The sequence below is a fragment of the Hemitrygon akajei genome, unplaced genomic scaffold (genome assembly GCF_048418815.1).
Source record: "Hemitrygon akajei unplaced genomic scaffold, sHemAka1.3 Scf000054, whole genome shotgun sequence".
Classification (NCBI taxonomy): Eukaryota; Metazoa; Chordata; class Chondrichthyes; order Myliobatiformes; family Dasyatidae; genus Hemitrygon; species Hemitrygon akajei.
Genome location: NW_027331940.1, coordinates 6,651,370 through 6,657,369, shown reverse-complemented (window position 1 = coordinate 6,657,369; position 6,000 = coordinate 6,651,370).

Here is a 6,000-nt window from a genome sequence, read left to right as displayed (position 1 = left end):
AGGTTCCCTAAACCAATTATCCTTGCCTTTTTTTCTGACAGACACATACAAACTTTATACTCTCAAAATTTCACCTTTGAAGGTCTACCGCTCATTAGAGCGCTTTTGCCAGAAAACAAATTCCACGGTGGGCAGGGCATTTCTGATACCATCAAAATTGCACTTTCCATATTTTAATCTCAACCCATGCAGATACCCCTTTCCAAATTTCCTTTGAATCTGGTGGCATTGTGATCACAAGCCGCAAAGAGTACCGCTCCACACCCCTCTCTCCTTACCGCCCACCTCACGCATATCTCTCTCCTATGCTTCCCGGTCACTCAACCTTCTTGCTCACTGCACTTCTCTCTCACACCTCCCACTCGCCTCCTCCTGCACATCACTTCCTCTCCCTCACCCAACGCCCCTCCCACCCATCATGGTCTCTCCCATTCTGCTAAACCCTCTCCTTCCACTCCCTTCTCCCATTTCCCCACCTTTCTCTCTCCTATCCCATTTCCCCTCCTTATCCGTGACTCACCAACTCTTTCTCATCTCTCCCAGCCGCGCTCGCTAACCCTCTCATTTACCCTCTCCCGATGCCTCACACCATTTCTCTCAAACTCTCGCTCTCTCTCCGCCCTCTATCTGTCTCTTCCTTCCCCCCTTTCACTCCAGCTGTTTCACTTCCCCTTTCTCTGTCGCCCCTTCTCTCTCTCCCTCTCCATGTCTCCCATCTCTTTAACTCTGTCCCACTTCTCCTGCTCCTGACGCAACTTCATCTTCCCCCTCTCCAACTTCCACACACTCATCCTGCCCCTCCTCCGCCTGCTCTCCCCTTCAACCCACACTCTCCTCCTTTCCATCAGCCTCTCCCTCCCCCTCACCCTCGCGGTTACAGGAAACATTTAAAAATTACTGGCAGCCGTAACTGGGAAGACAGCCAGGTTAATGTTGCGGTTAGGAACGCCACGGACCCTAACCCTAACCCTAACTGGGAAGACAGCCAGGTTAATGTTGCGGTTAGGAACGCCACGGACCCTAACCCTAACCCTAACTGGGAAGACAGCCAGGTTAATGTTGCGGTTAGGAACGCCACGGACCCTAACCCTAACCCTAACTGGGAACACAGCCAGGTTAATGTTGCGGTTAGGAATGCCACGGACTGATTCTTTGAAGGAATCCTGAAAATACTTGTAGAATAATTGCAGATGATGCGAGTCCGAGGGGAACATAAAATGCTGGAAACACGCAGCATCGTAACGGGTATTGTTGCTGGTTCGAGACCCCAGGTAAATTTCTTAAAGGCACATTAATGATTCTATCGGTCTTCCCTGCAGCAGAAATGGTCAAATACATTATAAAAGTGAGTGATTTCACACCTGAATGACAGTGAATTGTCGAACCGGTCGGATTTGATTCCAGCAGAAAGGCCGTTCCCTGTTCCGAGGAATGTGGGGTCCAGCCGATGCTTCCACACAGACCCTGAGCTCTGAGTTTCACAGAATAACAACCTGCATCCATGGTCTGCCCTCTTTACCCTTCCTTTCCAGTTCCACTGAAGGGTCTTGGCCCGAAAGCTCGACTTATTTCACCGTTCCACAGATGTTACCGGTCCTGCTGGGTTCCTCCAGCATTTTGTGTGTTACCATGGTTACGAAAGATCAGCGCGTGGGGCAGAGAGAAGGGGCAGCTTGAAAAGTCTTCAGAACATAGCCTCCTTGTTAGAATATTCTTGGGGAATTAAGCTGTGAGAAATTAAAATTCTGATAATTATTTCTGATCTCTGGTTAGTTAACCCGTTCTCTGTTATGAATCAGAGATCAAGGTGGCATAGAAACGTACAACACAAAATCAGGCCTTTCGGCTGAGCCATTTTAACTGCCTAATCCCTTCGAGCTGTACCGGGGCCAAAGCCCTCTACACCCCTCCACACCCCTCCCAACCAAACTGTCTCTTAATGGTTGAAATCGAACTCGCTTGTAACATGTGTAGCCAGCAGCACGTTCGCACTCTCTGGACCTTCTGAGTGAAGATGTTTCCCCTCATGATCCCCTGAAACTTTTCATTTTCAACCCTTCACCCATGACCTCTGGCTGGAGCTCCACCCAACCTCAGTGGAAAACGACAGAGTGCGTTTACCCTCTCACTCCCCCTCATAATTTTCACTACCTCTGTTATATCTCCTCTCGATCCTTTTCGTTCAAAGGTATAAAGTTCGAACCTATTCGATCATTCCTCACAACTCAATTTTTCTAAAATTTGATTTTTTTAATATTTAAAAATATTTTAAAATAATGCAGATGACGCGAGTCCGGAGTAAAAATAAAATGCTGGAAACTCGCTGCGAACGGGGTGTGGTGAACTACATATACCTGTCTGGACACGCCCCCTGATGACTGCTCCTGTGGCTCCTCCCACTGACCCCTGTATAAAGGTGATGGAGGTCTGAGCCCGGCCTCTCAGTCTCCAGGATGTAGTATGGTGGTCACTCACTGCTCGTTCCTTCTTCCAGTCAATAAAAGCCGATACCTCGCTTTTACGTCTCAGAGTGAGTTATTGATGGTGCATCACGGGGTGGATTGACTGGTAAAGTTGGGAGTCGAAGACCCCAGGTAGTTTTCTTTGAATCACGTTAAAGATCTTATCACTCTTCCTTGCAGTAGAAATGGTTAAATACAATATTAAAGTGGCGTTGTTCACACCTCAATGAGAGTGAACAGTCGAACCGGTAGGATCTGATTTCAGCAGAAAGGCCGCTCCCTGTCCTGAGGAATGTGGGCGGACAGGCCGCTGCTGTCACACAGACCTGAGCCCCGAGTCTCTCAGAACAACATCCCGAACCTTCCGAATCAATCAGTAACCCGGCCTCCTCCCAGACTGGCGAGAGGGAGCGTTTGGTATTGTGGGCGAGGCAGTTTCAACGACCTCAAAACATATCCACGAATATCGGCGAATATACTTGGTGAATTTAGGAGTGAATAATACAACTTCTGATATTTACTTCATACTCTCTCTGACCCCCTGTGTGTGTGATGGGACCGTGATGGGGGACATACACTATGTGTCTGACTGCAGAAGTTTGTGATGGGACGGAGGGGAGGGAGATTCACTATGTGTCTGACTCCGGAAGTGTGATGGGACAGAGGGGAGGGAGATTCACTCTGTGTCTGACCCCAGGAGTGTGTGATGGGATAGTGTGGAGGGAGATTCACTCTGTGTCTCTCCCAGTGTGTCTGTGATAGGACGGTGTGGAGAGAGTTTCACTCTGTTTCTCACCCCGGGAGTGTGTGATGGGATGGTGTCCAGGGAGCTTCACTCTGTGTCTGAACTCGGGAGTGTGTGATGGGCTGGTGAGGGGGGAGATTCACTATGTGTCTGACTCTGCAAGTGTGTGATGGGACTGAGGGGAGGGAGATTCACTCTGTCTCTGACTCGGAGGGAGTGTGATGGGACGGTGTGGAGGGAATTTCACTCTGTGTCTGATACCAGGAGTGTGTGATGGTACAATGCAGAGAGAGATTCACTCTGTGTCTGACCCCAGGAGTGTGTGATGGGATAGTGTGGAGGGAGATTCACTCTGTGTCTCTCCCAGTGTGTCTGTGATAGGACGGTGTGGAGAGAGTTTCACTCTGTTTCTCACCCCGGGAGTGTGTGATGGGATGGTGTCCAGGGAGCTTCACTCTGTGTCTGAACTCGGGAGTGTGTGATGGGACAGTGAGGAGGGAGATTCACTTTGTGTCTGATCCGGAGTGAGTTTGATGGGACGATGTGGAAGTGCCTTCACACTGTGTCTGTGTCTGATTAACGGTGTGGAGGGAGCTTCATTCTGTGTCAAACAACAGGAGTGTGTGATGGTACGATGCAGAGGGAGATTCACTCTGTGTCTGACCCAGATGTTTGTGATGGGACGGTGTGGAGGGAGATTCAATCTGTGTGTGACCCCGGGAGTGTATGATGGGACAGTGTGGAGGGAGATTCACTCTGTGTCTCTCCCAGGGTCTCTGTGATAGGGCGGTGTGGAGAGAGTTTCACTCTGTTTCTCACCCCGGGAGTGTGTGATGGGTTGTGTCGATGGAGCTTCACTCTGTGTCTGACCCCAGGAGTGTGTGATGGGACAGTGTGGAGGGAGATTCACTTCATGTCACATCACGTGAGTGTGAGATGGGACAGAGGGGAGGGAGATTCACTATGTGTCTGACTCCGGAAGTGTGTGATGGGACAGAGGGGAGGGAGATTCTCACTGTCTCTGACTCGGAGGGAGTGTGATGGGATGGTGTGGAGGGAACATCACTCTGTATCTGACCCCGGGAGTTTGAGATCGTACGATGCAGAGAGAGATTCACTCTATGTCTCACCACGGGACGGTGTGTTGTGACTGTGCGGAGGGACATTCACTCTGTGACTGCCCTGGAATGTCTAAAGGGATGATTTCGAGGGAGCTTCACTCTGTGTCTGACCCAGAAGTGTGTGATGGGACAGTGTGGTGGGACATTCAATCCGTGTCTGACCCCAGGAGTGTGTGATGGGACACTGCGGAGGGAGATTCAATCTGTGTGTGACCCTGGGAGTGTGTGATGGGATGGTTTTGAGGGAGCTTCGCTCTGTGTCTGACCCAGAAGTGTGTGATGGGACAGTGTGGTGAAACATTCAATTTGTGTCTGACGCCAGGAGTGTGTGATGGGACACTGCGGAGGGAGATTCAATCTGTGTGTGACCCCGGGAGTGTCTGATGGGATGGTTTTGACGGATCTTCACTCTGTGTCTGACACCAGAAGTGTGGGATGGTACGATGCAGAGGGAGATTCACTGTGCCTCACCCTGGGTGTCTGTGATGTGACGGTTTGGTGAGAGTTTGACTCTGTTTCTGACTCCGGCAGTGTGCGTTGTGATGATATGAAGGGAGATTTACTCTGTGTCTGAGCTCGGGAATGTCTGATGGGATTGTTTCGAGGGATCTTCACTCTGTATCTGACCCCAGAAGGGTGTGACGGGACAGTGTGGAGGGAGATTCAATATGTGTTTGACACCAGGAGTGTGTGATGGGAGAAGTGGAGGGACTTCTCTCAGAGTCTTACCACGCGTGTGTGTAATGGGACGATGTGGAGGTAGCTTCATACTGCCGCTGACCCCGGGAGTGTGTGATGGGCCGATGAGGGGGCAGATTAACTATATTTCCGACTCCGGGAGTGTGTGATGGTACTGTGGGGAGGGAGATTCACTTCGTGTCTCATCACGTGAGTATGTGATGGGACAGTGTGGAGGGAGATTCAATCTGTGTTTGACCCCGGGAGTGTGTGATGGGACAGTGTGGAGGGAGATTCATATTGTCTCTGACCCTGGGAGTGTGTGATTGGAGAAGTGGAGGGAACTTCTCTCTGAGTCTTACCCTGGGTGTGCGTAATGCGACGATATGCAGATAGCTTCATACTGTGTGTGACCCCGCGAGTGTGTGATGGGCTGGTGAGGGGGGAGATTCACTATGTGTCTGACTCTGCAAGTGTGTGATGGGACTGAGGGGAGGGAGATTCACTCTGTCTCTGACTCGGAGTGAGTGTGATGGGACGGTGTGGAGGGAACTTCACTCTGTGTCTGACACCAGGGGTGTGTGATGGTACGATTCAGAGGGAGATTCACTCTGTGTCTCACCACAGGAGTGTATGTTGTGACTGTGTGGAAGGTCATTCACTCTGTGTGTGACCCCGGGAGTGTGCGAAGGGACAGTGTGGAGGGAGATTCAATCTGTGTGTGACCCCGGGAGTGTCTAATGGGAGAAGTGGTGGGAACTTCTCTCTGAGTCTTACCCTGGGGGCGTGTAATGGGTCGATGTGGAAGTAGCTTCATACTGTCTCAGACCCCGAGAGAGTGTGATGGGATGTTGAGGGGGGAGATTAATTATGTGTCTGACTCTGGGAGTGTGTGATGGGACAGAGTGAGTCAGATTCACTCTGTATCTGACTCGGAGGGAGTGTGATGGGATGGTGAGGAGGGAGCTTCGCTCTATGTCTGTATCCTGCAGTG